Genomic DNA, 16,195 nt, shown 5'->3' with positions numbered 1-16,195 from the left:
AAGGTGTACTTCCCCCTCCCCCACCCCAGCTTTAGCAGAAACCAGGCCTCAAGGTTGGTCAGGTGAGAGGTCAGAGGCTCATGCGCATGCTTTTTGAGAAGGCAGTCAGGGTAATTAGAGAGGCCAAACCGCTTGAACCAGTTCAAGCTTATCCAGGGTCTGGTCTTAGTCAAGAATCCAGGACTACTGATTTGCATAATTTGCATATGTTAAAGAGGGAAAGTAGGAGAAGTAAAAGAATGTAGTTTAATCCTAAACTAAGACAAGGAAAATCTAATTAACTTCACTTTTGCTTCTGTATCCTTATTATCCTACCTGTATAAACTGTATAACCTAGGAAAACTATGTAAAAAATAAAGATTGTAAACTAACCATAACTCTAGCAGGAGTGGAGGGAATGGTTACCCCTGCTCCTGCAGCTGTATCAGTGTGAGTGTTCCACTGAGCATGGCACCCACTCTCTCGAGGAAGGTAATAAAATGCCTTCCTCTGCCCACTCTGGTCCTGAGTTCTTTGCGTGAGAATGGGCAAATCATATGGATCTTCCTAAGGTCAAGTGAAGGGAAGCAATGAACAGCGGAAGCTCGTCTTGGGCTTACTCCTGGATCTTGCCTTGGGGTGTCCTGTGATTCCCCACTGTGGTGTTAAGAGGGCTACCACTCCGGATTCCCTTGGGGAGCCCTGTGATCTGCACAGCCTTCTTAAGGGGACATCACTTGGGACTTCTGGCCCAGTCTTGGGAGCCTTGTGATCTTACCACCATTCTAAGGGGCTATCAGTTGGGTCCTCCTTAGGGTCTGACCCCTAGGAGGCCCTGTGATCCCCACAGATTAAGGGGGCTACCAATTGGTCTTCCTCTGGGGGTCCTGTGGTCTGCATAACCTTCCTTAATGGTCATCATGTGGCTCTTTCCCGGGGTCCAACCCTAGGAGGTCCTGTGATTCCCTACAACCATTCTAAGGGGATATCACTTGGGTCCTCCTTAGTGTCTGACCCCTAGGAGCCCTGTTATCCCCACAGATTAAGGGGGCTACCACTTGGCCTTCCTCTGGGAGTCCTATGGTCTGCACAGCCTTCCTTAGGGATTATCACAGGGTTCCAGGACTTTGGCCCTGCCTAGGAAGTCCAGTGATCCCCAAAACCATGTTTTCTCACAATTTGGGGAAGTCCAGTGATCCCCAAAATCACGTTTCTCACAGCCATTTTCCTGAGGAAGCAAGTCACATCTCTAGTTTGAAGAATTTAACTGAAGTATTTAATTTTAGTCACAGTGTTATTTGGCCATTTCCTGCTCTGTCTGCAAAATTCCAGCTTAAAATATCAGCTAAATCCTTGAGTATTTGCCGTTCAGGTGACTTTTTACCTGATGTATATCTTTCCTTTCTGCTATCAGTTCTTAGATGTGTGAATCTTTTCCTTCCCCCTTTGCCCTCTGTAAAATTCCAACTGTATTTATCCATCCTGGCTTGAGGCTAAAACCTTTAAAAAGTGGCTGAAAATGTTATTTGGGGTCCATTGATTTTTGTGTACCATGGGACTGTATTCTAAGCATATAATAAGCTGGTTATTAAAATGTCTCTGCCTGTTGATAAGTGTGATTGGCAGTAGTATCTATTACAAATCTCTCAATATTTTTATATCAGCTTCTAGTGCTGGGGCATCAGGGAAGGCTTCATGGAGGGGGAAATAACACCTAAGTAGAGCCTTGAAACATGGATACATGTCAACAGGGGAGTAAAGACATGAGAACATTCCCAGCAGAGAGAATGGCCTGAGCAAAGGATAGCAGTGAGCTGAGGTAGATAAAGTAGGCTGGAGTATATAACAGTCTTAAGTTGGGCTCTCATCTGTAGGCAATGGGGAGTTATTCAATATTTCTGGGCAGGGGTATGATGTTATCAGAAAGAAGGTTACTCAGGCAGTGCTGCATAAGATGGACTGAAGCTGAAAGAAAAGGGAATGGGAAGGCAGCCAGGAGGAAACTATAATAGTCCAGAAGAGATATTATAAAGACCTGAATTATGGTAGAGGCAGAGAAAACGGAAAGATGACAGACCTAAGAGACATTCTAGTGGTAGGATCTGTAAGACTTTGAACACAGGAAAGAGAGAAGTCAGAGATAACTCTTAGGTTTTGGGGAAAAGTGACTGGGCGAATGGTGGTGCCGTTAGCAGAAAGAGGAAAGAAATGAATGAATGAATATGGATGAATGAATGAATGAAAAAAGGCATCTATTAGGTACTTTTCACGTGCCAAGCATTGTGCTAATCACTGGGATATAAATACAAAAAAGCAAAAGAAAGATAAAAAAAAGTCCCTGCCCCCAAGAGGTTCATAATCTAATAGAAGGAGACAAAAAGCAAACAACTATGAACAAAAAACAAGACGTATTCAGGATAAATTGGAGATAATCTTAGGGAAAGGTACTAACATTAAAGGGGTTTGGGAAAGGCTTTTTGCAAAAGGTAGGATTTTAGCTGAGACCTGAAAAAAGCTGGAGATGACAACACCCAAACAGCATTCATAGTCAGGGGAGGGATATTTTGATTTGCAAAGTTATATGAACAGTAAGTACAGTTATGGGAGAATGGACTGATGTGCACTTTCTAGTTGAAACTGCTATATTGATTTGACTATGATTTCAGCAGTGGAAGGTCCATTACAGTGGTGGGGTGGTTGGCATAAAGATGGATTGGCTGGGATATGAAGTAAAGAGTGGAGAGAGATCCTTAGATACAGTGGGCTCTATAAGTCAGTCAGCAATCAAGATGGGAGGGGCCCCCTACAATGGGCTTCCAGTGCTGAAAAGGTTACTTCATCCAGAATATGGCAGAAGAAACAGATATTGGGGAGAAGTCAATGAGTTCAGTTTTGATCATATTAACTTGAAAGGCTGATAGGATATTCACCAAAAGATATCCAGCAAATAATGAGGAATGTGGAACTAGAATCAAGTGAAAAGCTACTGTGTAGAGGTGGAAAGGAAGGGAATGAACATTTATATAGTGCCTACTATGTGCCAGGAACTGTGCTAAGTGCTCTTTTTTTGAGGCAATTGGAGTTAGGTTACTTGCCCAGGGTCACATGGCTAGTAACTGTCTGTTGCCGCATTTGAACTCAGGGCCTGACTCCAGGGCAGGTGCTCTATCTACTGTACCACCTAGCTGCCCCCCTTTTTTAAAAGAAAATGATTCTTACAAAAACTCTGCCAGGTTGGTGCTATTATTGTCATAAATTTACAGTTCAGTAAACTGAGGCTGAGTGACTTACCAAGTATCACACAGCTAGGAAGTATCCGAGGTTGAATTTGAACTCAGGTTTTCCTAACTCTGGGTCCAGTGTTCTATCTCTGCACCACCAGATGCTCCTAGATCGACTTCAGAATCAACAAACATTTATCAAGCACCTAGTACCATGTAAAACGTTAGGGTGATAGCTGAGATGGGGGTGAATTCACCAGGGGAGAGAGGAGAGTTACTGGTGACCTGGCTTCTGTTTTCATGATTCAACTAAAACTTCTCTCTCAAAGCTCATCATTGATCTCCTGACATCCAATGGGCTTTTTTGTTGTCTTCTCTGACTTCTCAGAACCACCAAGCAGTTTCTTTTCCTTTTTTGTAATCTTTTCTCCCTTGACTTTCATGGCACTCAATTATCCTGGTTCTTCTCCAACTTTTCTAACTTTATTTCCTGTATCCAGTAACTGAAGAGAGAATGAGGAGAAGGTAATTGTCCACATATCGAGCAAAAGCAGCAGTTACGTGATTGTGGCAGAGATACAAACATTATTGATTCTATGTGGAGTATTCGAAAATTCCCTCTGTTCTCCATCCTTTCACAAAGCAGGATCCTCCCTCAGTACTCTGTCTTTTATCTTATCTCTTATCTCTCTTGTCATAGCATACTAGTTTTGTTTCAGGTGTATCTTTCTGTAAAAATTTTGTAAATGATCACCACAATATTGACTGACGTAGACTTTTCATACTCAACCTCATGGACAAACCTCATTAATAAGCCTCAACTCCACTGTCCTTGGGTAGGAGGAAGAAATGGCTTAAGGCTTTTGGCTTAATGCAGGGAGTAAATACGGGAAGTAAACAAGGAACTCAGAGTATGGTTTGTGTTTGTCCAATGGAGACAAATAGGATTAAGTGACTTGCCCAAAGGTAGTTTATCCCTACAACACACACACACACACACACACAAATATGCTTAACATGGAAGAATCATAGTACACATTAAGAGAATTAACAAGACTAATAGGCTTAAGTAACATCTTATAGCTATGGTTATAGTTGACCAGGAAATCAATATTTAAACTGTTCAGAACTTAAAGAAAATTTTCAAGATAGCCAATCAAGAATTTTATATTGTATATCAGGACTGCACAGTGCAGTCACTCAGGCATTGATCTGCTGGTAACACAGCTAAGAGATTTGGGCCTAAGAAAGTCAAATTGATTCTGATTCCATTTTGTAATTGATTCCATTCTGTATCACCCCCAATATACTGTAAAATTGCCTGACCCATCTTATTTATGCCTCTGAGTTAAGTTCAGAAATTCATAATATCAACTCATTCCTAAAGATTTATGGAGAAGGATGATGCACAATTATGAATAGGATTATCTCATAAAACTGAAACAGTTAATATAATAAAATATAACATACACATAGAATAAAATAATATAAAGAGAGTTTGGCTAGAAACCAAATTGAACAAAGTCATCCTGAAAGCATTAAGGTTGAAGGAATAAGTCAAAGAGAATTATTTACAAAAGATTATCTGTGACCCAGAAGGAATTCAGAGTTTTTCTCAGACATTCTGATTCATGTCTCTACCCTGGTGTCCCAGGGAAAAATACCTAAAACAAAATATCAACGAGGCTCGTATATCTAAAAGGAAATTAGCAGAACCCCTTCTAGAAAGGTACTTATTGTACAAAGTACTAGATATCAAGTATAGGAGAGATATTTCTTTCCTCTTACCACAAAGGAAATGCATGTAAGTATGAATGGACAAACACTTAAAAGATAGTACTCCTATATTCCTAATCCTCTCCTTGAACAAAGGAAAGACTCTTGGGAGATTTTTGGGACTATAGAACAGAATTCACTTTCATCTCAGTCTTCAGAGTGTGAGTTGCAACTCAGGGTTCAGGTTTTTTCACCAGCTGGAGTATGGTTCATTCTCTTGATGGTGGTCATCTTCTGCTCCAAGGTTACATTTGTAGGGAAAAACTGCTGGGCAACAAGAACCCAATTAAAGACTCCAGATCTTTTTGAAATCATGAAGTAGCCACTGGGAATCTATCTCTTGGGACAGCACTTGAGTTACCCGTGCTCGGGTAAAGAAAAATAAAGTAGAAAAAAAAAGTCAGAGATTCGAGATGCAGTCTCAGTTTCACCTAGGCAAGTACATGTTCTTATTGTGATTTGCATGTAGCTGCAAGTACCTAAAAACTGGGGAAGGTAAGAGGAGAAAAATCTCCTTTTTCTGCCTCACTAGAGCTGGCATTAGTTGTGTCTTAACAATGAGGTTGGAAACTGTTTCTCCTAGATGCTATAACACAAAGAAGAAGTGAATCTTCCTGGGTCAGCCACAAATCCTCACTGACAAGGGCCCCTTCAAAGAGATTGAGGAAGCAACCAGTAACCTCTGGAAGATAATGCCCTTTGTGGTTTTTAAAAAAAAATTGACTTTTTCATTATTATGAATAATAATATTATTATTGGGCAACTAGGTAGTGTAGTAGATAGAGGCCTGAAGTCAGGAAGACTCATCTTCCTGAGTTCAAATATGGCCTCAGACACTTCCTAGCTATATGACTTTGAGCAAGTCACTTAATCCTGCTTGCCTCAGTTTCCTTATCTGTAAAATGAACTAGAGAAGGAAATGACAAAACACTCAAGTATCTTTGCAAAGAAAACCCCAAATGGGGTCAAAGAGAGTTGGAGAGGACTGAGACAACTGAACAACAACAACAACAGAAAAAGGAGAATAAGAAGAAGTGATCTAACAGATAAGAAGAGAGGATAGAACAGCATCACAAAAGTAGTGTTCAGGGAGGATACAGTGTCTAGAAGGAAGGAGTGGGCAACAGAGAGGTCAAAGAAGACTAATAGAATGCTATTGGATTTGAAAATGAATAGATCATTGGTAATTTTGGAGAGTAGTTTCAGAGTAATGAGGTTAGAGGTCAAATAGCAAGGATATAGGATGTGAATGTGAAGTCAGAACCTGAAGGCAATGATTACAGACACCTTTGTCTAGTGGTTTGGCTGTAAAAGGAAAGATAGTAACTTGATGAAAGGTTATTTAAGTGTAACACCCCCTCTGGGCTATCCCCTACCTTGAACTCAAAGGTTGAGTCCCCTGGGGTGCAACTACCCCAGGTTAAAGGTACAGAATGAATCTGAACTTCTCAAACTATGTCTTTTGAGCCCCAACTAGTGCACTCATCTTTTAATAGTTAGGTATTTGATACAAGTAGGTCAAAACAATGGATCTATCAAAATGTCACAATAGGAACAGTAGGAACAAAACATTTCCACCATAAACCTGAGGCACACTCTTCCAAAAATATCCAGGAATGGGTGCATACACATGAAGTGTACTACTATAACCACTATATAAAATACCAAGGCAATCACATTTTTGGGATTGTAAGGTTTTTGTGTCTTTTCTCTTGATGTCTTCATGATTCTCCTTCTGAGAATTTTTGATGGTCAGGTCATTCTACTTGGGTCCCTGCAAGTTGCTTTGCCATAAGAGGCCATTATTGATGTGGAAGGTGGGAGGAGGAAGAAATCCTCTACCACCCACTGCTGTTCTCTAGAAGAGATGCAAAGGAAAAGGCAAATAACAATTCCTTCTCAAAAACTAGATTCTTCCTTCATGGCTATTTATTTTCTTGGCTACCAGAGATAACTTTCTTAACTATTAGTTTTTCTTCTCCTGACTTCAGAACAGCTTGCTCAATTTTTAAAGGTCATCATGTGCAAGGTTGATCCTTCATTTAGCCAATGGCTAGCTACCTCATAATTCCATCAACTTTGATTGAGGAACATTACTTATTAATTATTCCTTTTATACTTCTTTTACAATCTATGGTGGGTCACTTTTAGTTTTATCCTCTTAAAAGATCCAAGTCTGGAGAGGAAAAAAAGTCTTAAAACCTCATTGTCTCTTTTACCCACCCCTTATATTATGTAATAACTTCATATGAGTTTGGGGGATTTAGTTGATCAGAGATCCCCAGATCAAATAACACCCCTTCATTACATAAATATGGGTGGGATCTCAGCATGTTTTTAAGCCTTAGAGAAAGACAATGGATAAGGAGAGATTAAAAATTAGGGAGGGAGACAGGATAAACAAAGAACCAATATTCTAATGGAGATGAGTGGGAATGGAATCAAGGAAACAAGAGAAGGTTTGGCATTTATAGGGAGAAGGAGTATCTCTTCTTCTGAGACAGGTGCATAGAAGGAGAGATTCAGGGATGAGATTGAGGTGATTTCAAGTATAAATCTGGGAGAAGAAGGAAGCCAGGATTTTCATGGTTTCCTAGTGTGTTGTGGCAGAACTGTCTCAAAGAATGCAGAGTCAGACCACCTCTAATCCAAGTATAGGCATTTATTGAGATTGACATCTCTCATGAAGCAGGCTAAGTTCCAAGATGAATAAGAAACTTAGTAAGACAACACAGGCAAATTTATAGTGTAATGATGCTGATTACACAACAGAAATTATGAATATTAAAAAGGCAGGAGGAGTTTTTAAAGGGATTAGGTAATAGAAGAGGGGTACCTTCTATGGTTCAGTGATAAAACATCCTGTTTGTGCCTGCTTTCTAATTGGCTAGCTATTATGGTCCTGTCTGGTCAAGATGGATAGTTAGGTATTGTGGTCCTGTCTTGGGCTAAATGGATGATGTGATTGTGGTTGAATACAAGGTTGTACCTGTTCAAATATGTGAATCGGATATAGGGGCACTGGCTAGCTAGGGGCAGTGCGCATGCTGTTTAGTGAGGCCTATGACTGAGTTTGGGGGCTTGTGATGTGGTTAAAGCCAGATTGTGTGGTTAAATCAGGACATGCCTACTGTTCAGTGGGGCCCATAAGGAAGTTAGAATATTGAGGTTGGGGGCAGCTTTATTAAGATTCCATCATCCCCCCCTCAAAGAGCTGGGGCCCAAAATCATTTGGGAAAAGGGACAAAGGTCTCTGCTTCTGTAGCTTCTTCAGGCTGGCGAGGGGCATAGAGCTGTCCTTGTCACTATGGGTCGTGGGGAGGAGGTTGACTGGAACTGAACATAGGCCACATCCGGGAATGATGGGTGGGCATGGGCCAGTATCCACTGTTTGCTACCAACTGTAGGTGAATGGCCTGTAGTCTGGAAGACACAAGTCTGACAGGTAAATTCAATATGCAGGGCCCCAAATACAAGGAGAAAGAAACCAAAGAGCCCCATGATACTGCTATTTACCTTTGACATACAGGATTATCTGATTTTGTTACTTTCCCAAAAGTTTCCACTCTGGTTCCAATTCCTTTAGGAGGATCAGATTGTTAAGGAAATATAAGTAGCAACACTTTTGCAGGTAGAAGCTTTCCACCCATGGGTTCAATAGTTATACAAATGAATTTGCTTATAAGAGACTAGCTTTACTCCAATTATAATAAAAGACTTGGGAGGATACTTGAAGTAATTAATTCCAAAACAGTGCAAATCAGCAAATTGCTTGTAATAATATTTGTCCTTTAAGAAAATTGATTGCACTGAAATTCTTTTTCCCAAACCAAACTAAAGATGTTTCTGATTTAGTTTCAGTGATTAATAGAATAACAGGTAGGTCCCTCAATCATTTGTACCAATACCCAATTATTTTTAAATTATTTTGAAACATTTAAGGACCTTATTTCATATCTATAGATACAGATAAGTTTGTATGTATGTATGTAGTAACAGGCAGATGACTAAACTTAATACCCATTTACTAAGTTGTTTAAGATTTAGAAAGGGATACAATTTTAGGCTGAGTAACTCAGATCTTAAACATACATTTTATTATAGTAGCTCAGATGTATACCAGCCTTAGTCTATGGGATAATGATTAACATTGTGTTTTTATTCTTTGTTACACAAACTTCTTTTCCCTTTGTCTGATTGTTCCCATATCATTCAGAAAGAATTTTCTATTCCAGGGATTTAATCTTTCACTTGACTATGCAGGCAGGCAGATGACAAGCCCAAGTACTAATTTACTCAGTTGTTTGGGATATGGAATGACTATATATTCAGACTCAAAACAGCAAGATCTCACATACTTACATTGTGTTCATATCTTTCACTGACCACTTGCTTTGATTATAAAAACTTGCTATAAAACAAATTAGCAGGGACATAATTATGCCAAATATGACAAAATAAAACATCCTTCTCTGTCTGAATTTAGATGAGTCACAGTTATCAATTTCACCTCGTAGCCAGACTCAGGAATGACCAGGTGGGAAACATTCCTTTTCAAAGGAAGATAATGAAGAAACTGATCCAGGAGTGTCCAATCTTAGATTGAGGCTAAAATTGTCCTCTTGGCTTTTCTTAGAAGCAAACCTCCAGGATCACATTCCCTCTGGGTAGCTTGTGGTGTTTCTCTCAAATACTGATTTAATGCAGACAACTATATCTAAATTCAAACTCAAAATAAAATTAGTTGTGGTTCCAAGGGCTTTTACCTCACATGAAAAATCTCACCAATCACAGCTTAGGGCTACCATACAATTATTTTTAGTTTTATGGAATTGCAATAAGCAATAAAAATTTACCATGACTTACATAAGAGATTTCACTTAACATACTTCACTTGTTTTTCTTTCCTTTTCAAGTTAAAATTTATCCTGGTGTAAAGACAAATCAGTAGAAATAATTTGTATATTATACACAAACTTCCAAATTCTGAGCAAGCCAAGCTCATTGTTTAGGAACTCCATAACCCAAACAAGCTTTTTTCCCCCCTAGGGCTGATGACCTTGCCCACCAGATGGTTTCCAGGGATCTGGCAAGTTGACAAAATAAGGGGAATCATCATGGACCCCAGAGAAGGGGCTGCTTATCCAGCCCATGATATTCTTCCTCTGGACTAATGAAAACCACATACTGTCTGTGTGGCAAGTCCCCTATTTTCAGTTTTAATTTGCCTTGACTAATATTTTTTTCCCTTGAGAGGATGTCTGTCAGAATTCCCATGTTTTATTTTTAGGATCCCAGTATATGCTAGCTGGCAGATGGGGCCTCCGGTCACCTTCTATATCTCTAAAAGAGAGGCAACCTTGGCCACCTTCCCAAGGGAAGGCAGTAGGTAGATATCTACTACTTCTACCCTTAGAGCTGCTGTCGGACCAACTTTAGGTTTTAACATTGTAAAAATAGCCCCTAATAACTTAGTTAACAACCTTACAATTTTATAAGTGAGAACCAAGTTGTTCTGGCTGGAACTTCCTCTTAACTATAGGCAAAAGTAGAAATACCAAGTTTCCTAAGTAGCAGTTACAAAACATGAGACAGGGTTAGTAGCGCTTAATAAAATAACTGGTTTTAAACATTTTTTCCCCTCTGTCTTTCAGTTTCAACAAAATTCAGATTAAAAATTGCTTTGTCTAACACCATTTCTGGCTCACGATGGCCACCCAAATTTTATAATACAATTTAGAAATACAGTAATAACATAAAAAGTAAATTTCAGATGACATTAATTGCATGTCCACATCATCACATATAAAAATTATTGATAGAAGGTTGGGCTACCAAATGCAGAGGCTGGCTGGCTTCTTACCTCATACTGCCCTGGCCTATCCCCTTTTGTCCTCACCCCATTATTGCAGAGCCTGGTTGTGGGGTGGTTGAGTTAGGGATTTGGGAAGGAGGGAAAAAGAAGGCACCAATCCTTGTATGGGAGGGACTAAGATTGAGGAGTGCTGGGAGGGGTAGAGTCTGGCATCTGAATTACAGGTCTGGCTTGGAGGTTGGGTGGCGTTGAGGAGGTGGATTTGGTGGATAAGGAGGAGGGTCCTGAGGAACCTACAAGCTTCCTGAAAGCAGTTGCTTGGCTTTGGGTAACTTGGAACAGAAGCGGCAGGTTCTGGTGGTGTGGAAGCAAGGACTCAGGGGTTTGAGAGGAGAGCTTCATCTGCTTGCCTAGAGGGGTGGGCTTCAGGGTGCCCAGGATCTCAAGGCTGTTGCCAGTGGAACCCCTAATGTAGCTGTTGTGCTTCCCTCTTCTTCCTTTTGCTAGGAAGTCACCTGCAGGAGGGTGACTCAAATTCCATACCATTCTTCAGCACTCTCTTTCCTTAATCTGATCTGGGATGAGAAAAGTTAACAGAATCTGCTAAAATAGTTTTAGCTGTTCTTACTTTTCACTGTAGCTTTAGCCTGGTCAGAGCTGGGACCACAGGGAGAATGATCTATAAAGTTTTTTTTTTAATTTTTACTCAAATAAACTTCACTTCTGTCTTCACCCCTTAAAAACTTGTGCGAGAGTGGGAGCTTCGAACCTGCCAGTCAAGGTGAGTGGGACTCTGGAAAAGATCCAGTGGTACCTAGTCCCCTCTCCCCCATACTGGAGAGCTCAATGCTTCATTTCTGAGGCCTCTCTTTTTCAGATCTATGCATTTTCCCAATTTATCTTAGTGCCAAGTATTTTAATAAATTCTAGCTTATCTTAAACATCAAATTGGGAGAGACAACATTTCACTTAAAATATAACCAGAATGAATTAAAATACCTGGATCTATATTTCAAATGATTCTCAATTACCTTTGGTTGTGTTCTGATTCACACAAACCTTTTCTCTTTCTGTGACCTAGGAAAGGACTAAGTGCTAGCCCTATTCCAAAGTGCAGCCTTGAAACCTGCCTCTCTTTGATCAGTGAAGTGACTTTTTTCTCTTAGATAGATCTGAGGGGAATTTTCTGTCTATTTTCTGTCTATCTCTCTACCTCCAGAACTTGGCCAGAGTTGAAGAAGAAAGAGAGACAGAGAGAGACCGAGAGACAGAGAGACAGAGAGAAATTGATTGATTGAGAGAGGTTTTTTTTGCCAGTAACCTTTTTTTTTAAGAGATCATGGGGCATCTAGGTGGCACAGTGAATAGAGCACCGGCCCTGGAGTCAGGAGGACCTGAGTTCAAGTCTGGCCTTAGACACTTTGACACACTTACTAGATGTGTGACCTTGGGCAAGTCACCTAACCCCAATTGCCCTGCCTTCCCCCCTCCAAAAAAAAAAAAGTAAGACATCATCAGTTTTTCCAGTTCAGGTACAGTCATCAGAAGTTTTTCTTTTCTGGCTGGATGCATTTAAAATCTTACAAGGTGGCAGACTCAGAGATATTCAGACAGACACAGAGCAGACAAATACAAACAGAAAGCACAGAGAGTGATAAATTTTCTTGGTCATCCAGATTATACAGAGACCAGGCTGTATTACATTTTAGTAGTTCCATTTGATGGGAGCTGGGACTGAATGCTTGTAAGCCTAAGGAAATTCTCCCTATAGCCATGTTCATCTCTTCAGTGGCATCCCACCAGAAGGATGAGAAAAAAAAATGAGTTCAGAAAGAACTCCCTGCGAAATTCCCAAACAGAGTGTCCTCTGTCTAGAGGGAATTTGCCAGTGGCAAGGGCCCTGGTGCTAGGTCCCAGACAATACAGTCAATCCATCCTAGGTGCTTGAAGGACCTCCCAGCCAAGAGAAGGGGAAAAGATAGGCCTACTTTTGGATTAGAGGGGGTCTGAATCAGAGACTCTGTTCCACATGAAGGGATGGGCTCAGAGGTCAGAGACTCTGCCCACCCAGGGATGACAAAAACTGTTGAGGTTTCATGGTGTGCTGTGGCAGAGCTGTCTCAAAGAATTCAGTCAGACCACCTCTAATCCAAGTATAGGAATTTATTGAGATTGACATCTCTCATGAAGCAGGCTAAGTTCCAAGAGGAATCAGCAACTTAGTAAGACAACACAGGCAAATTTATAGTGTAATGATGCTGATTACATGACAAAAATTATGAATATTAAAAAGGCAGGAGGGGTTTGTTAAGGGACTAGGTAATAGAGGAGGGGTCCCTTCTATGGTTTGGTGGTCATACATCCTATTTGTGCTGCATTCTGATTGGCTAGCTATTATGATCCTGTCTGGTCAGTCTAAATGGATGATGGGACTATGGTTGAATCATACCTGTTCAAATATGTGAATTGGATCTGGAGGCAGTGGCTATACTAAGTCTGGGGCAGTGGCTTGCTGGGGCAGTGGGCATGCTGTTCAGTGAGGCCTATGATTGAGTTTGGGGGCTTGTGATGTGGTTAAAGCCAGATTGTGTGGCTAAATCAGGACATGCCTACTGTTCAGTGGAGCTCATAAGGAAGTTAGAATATTGGGGTTGGGGGCAGTTTTATTAGGAGTCAATCAAGGATGAATGGTTTCTATATTTTTTTTTACAGTGAAGTATTTCCAAACTCTTCTGTTGAGAAGATGGTATACTTGAGGGTGTCAAACTCAAATAGAAAATGGGCCACTAATCCATACATATGAGGGAATTAGAATAGTAAGTGGTATTGAGAATTGGCTGATCTACACTGACTCCATCTTGCAACTCAATTCTGGAGCAAGTTCAGTTCCCTTTCTATTCAATTATAGGTCTAGTACAATTTCTGTCTTGTGAGAAAACTATTCAGTTGTGAGAATTGTGAGAGGACTTTGTTGCATTGTTTGAACCTAGCCCTACATGTTTGGGAAGCTGGACCACATCTACCTGCTGCTTGTTGCTGTTAAATCATTTTTTAGTTGTGCCTGACTCTTTGTGACCCCATTTGGGGTTTTCTGGGCAAAGACACTGGAGTCATTTGCCATTTCCTTTTCCAGCTTATTTTACAGAAAAAGAAACTGAGGCAAAACAGTTAAGTGACTTACCTAGGGTCACCAAGATAGTAAGTGTTTGAAGCTGAATTTAGAACTCGCAAAGATGAGTTCCAGGCTCAGCACACTGTGCCATTTAGCTGCCCCAACCTGCTGTTTAGGGACCCTTAACTAAGAGCCTAAGTTATGCTGATCAGAAACTCAGTCAGATCTGAAAATTGATTCAAGGAGTTTTCTCACAATTATTCATCTCAAGCACTTCTCCTGCACTGTCCCAAGCTTCTTGTGCCAGGGGCTTTGTGGCTGGCTTTTACTGGGCCTCAGGGCCTAGCTACTGGTTTGTATTGTTGAGGGGGGCGGGAGAAGGTCCCTGATGACTTATACTGGGGGCAGGCCCTCCCTGATGGGTTGTCCTGAGGGTAGAGTCTTCCTCCTGGTTTGCACTGGGAGGCGGGGGTCACTCATTGCATTGCTGGTATGCCTCAGAGCTTCAGGCTTTCATGGGGTAGGGCCTCACTGGTGGTTTGCTACAGGGCTTGAAGCCTTGCTTCAGTCCCCCTGGGGTTCGACTGGCTGGGGCTGCTCACTGACTGTGCTTCCCTCTCACCCTACTGAGACAGACCTTTCCTTCAGAGCTGTTAAGTTGCTTTCCCCATTCCTAAATTGGTTCTAAGGCATTTTTTGAAGTTGTTTGGAGGGGATTTTGGAAGGACACTAGGGAATTTTTTCCTCACTTTGCAATCTTGGCACCAGAAGCCCATAGGCTTTACGGGTCTATGACACACACAAAAAAATGAAGAACTTCTGTCTCTGAGAGTTGCCTAAAACACTAAGGGGTTAAGTGACTTGCATAGGGTTCCACATGTGTTAGAGGTGAGGTTTGTACCCAGGTCTCCCTTCCAAAGCCAGCTTTCTATCCACCATAAAACATTCACAGCTCATTGAGGACAAGGCATCTTTTCCTATCCTCAGTACTTCAGTTTGTTAATTCATTGATGACTCTGTAAAGTCCTTTGCAAACCTTGAAGTACTGGATCAACTTCTATTCTCCTCTCCCAAGAAGGTGAGAACTTTTAATTCTTTTCCTCCACAAAATGTTCTTTACAACACTAAAAAACAGATACACGACAGGGACATAAGGGACCCTGAGAAAAAGCTGCTGTCCAAGCAAGTGCAAACATGGCGGGTGATCTTTCTCAGAGATTTTTGGCTCCAGAAAGAAACTCTCCGAGAAGTGCATTTCACGTCAGGGGCAGGCTTCCCTCAGGCCAGGTAGAGGTTCTGAGGGGGCAGGGTGGTGCTCCTCGCACTGTGGGAAGGTGGGGGAGGAAGGGGAGGAAGAGGAAGGGAGGGGAGGCGAGGCAGGAAAGGAGGGGGAAAGAGAAAACGGAGCAGAAAGGAGGGGGCCAAGAGCTGCTTCTTGTGAAGTTCCACTCTGTGAATCCAAGGCTTGGTGAAATACAGAGGAAGGCTGCCTCAGAAAAGGAAGCATAGTGAGTTGTTTGAAAATGAAAAGAAAAAGGTTTTTTTTTTCCACTTTTTCCTTTCTCTTCTGTTTCTCAGGAAACTTTTTGAGGGAACGCATTTTCCTTTCAGTTTCACAGAGCTGCTATATCCTCTTTCTCCCCCCACCTCTCTTATCACTCCTCAGTCATCCCTGCCGGATCATCAGCCATGTTCTCTCTGTCTGTCTCTGTGTGTCTGTCTCTCTGTCTCTTTCCCTGTTTCTGTTTCTGCCTCTGTCTTTGAATCTCTGTCTCTGTCTGTCTCTCTCCACCTCTGTCTCTGCCTCTGTCTCTCTCCATCTCTGTCTCTTTCTTCCTCTCTTAGTAACAAACTCATTACTCCCTGTTAGATACCCTCTTCCTAGACTTCCTGTTAGTCAACCATTCCTCCAAAACCCCCTGTTCCTCTTGAGGACACCGCCATCCTCTTAGCTGCCCGGTTTTGTTATTCTCATAATTATCACTGACTCCTCTCTTTTCTCAACCCCACTATATGCAGTTATTTGCCAAATCTTGTCAGTTCTACCTTGGTGACATATCTAGCTTCAGTACCATTCTCTACATTAATAAAGCCATGAAACTTGTTCTGGCTCTCGTCAGCCGCCCTCACTCCTGGATTGCTGTCATAACCTAACTGGTCTATTGTTGCTACATCCTCCATGTTCCAATCTATCTTTCACAAAGCTTCTAGAATAATCTTCCTGAATCACAGGTCTGACATTCTTCCACTCAAAAATCTTCAGTGGTTGCCTATTTTCTCAGAACAAAATAT

Source organism: Trichosurus vulpecula, chromosome 1 (genome assembly GCF_011100635.1).
Source record: "Trichosurus vulpecula isolate mTriVul1 chromosome 1, mTriVul1.pri, whole genome shotgun sequence".
NCBI lineage: Eukaryota > Metazoa > Chordata > Mammalia > Diprotodontia > Phalangeridae > Trichosurus > Trichosurus vulpecula.
The sequence above is the reverse complement of the archived record's forward strand: the minus strand, read 5'-3'. Positions refer to the sequence as shown.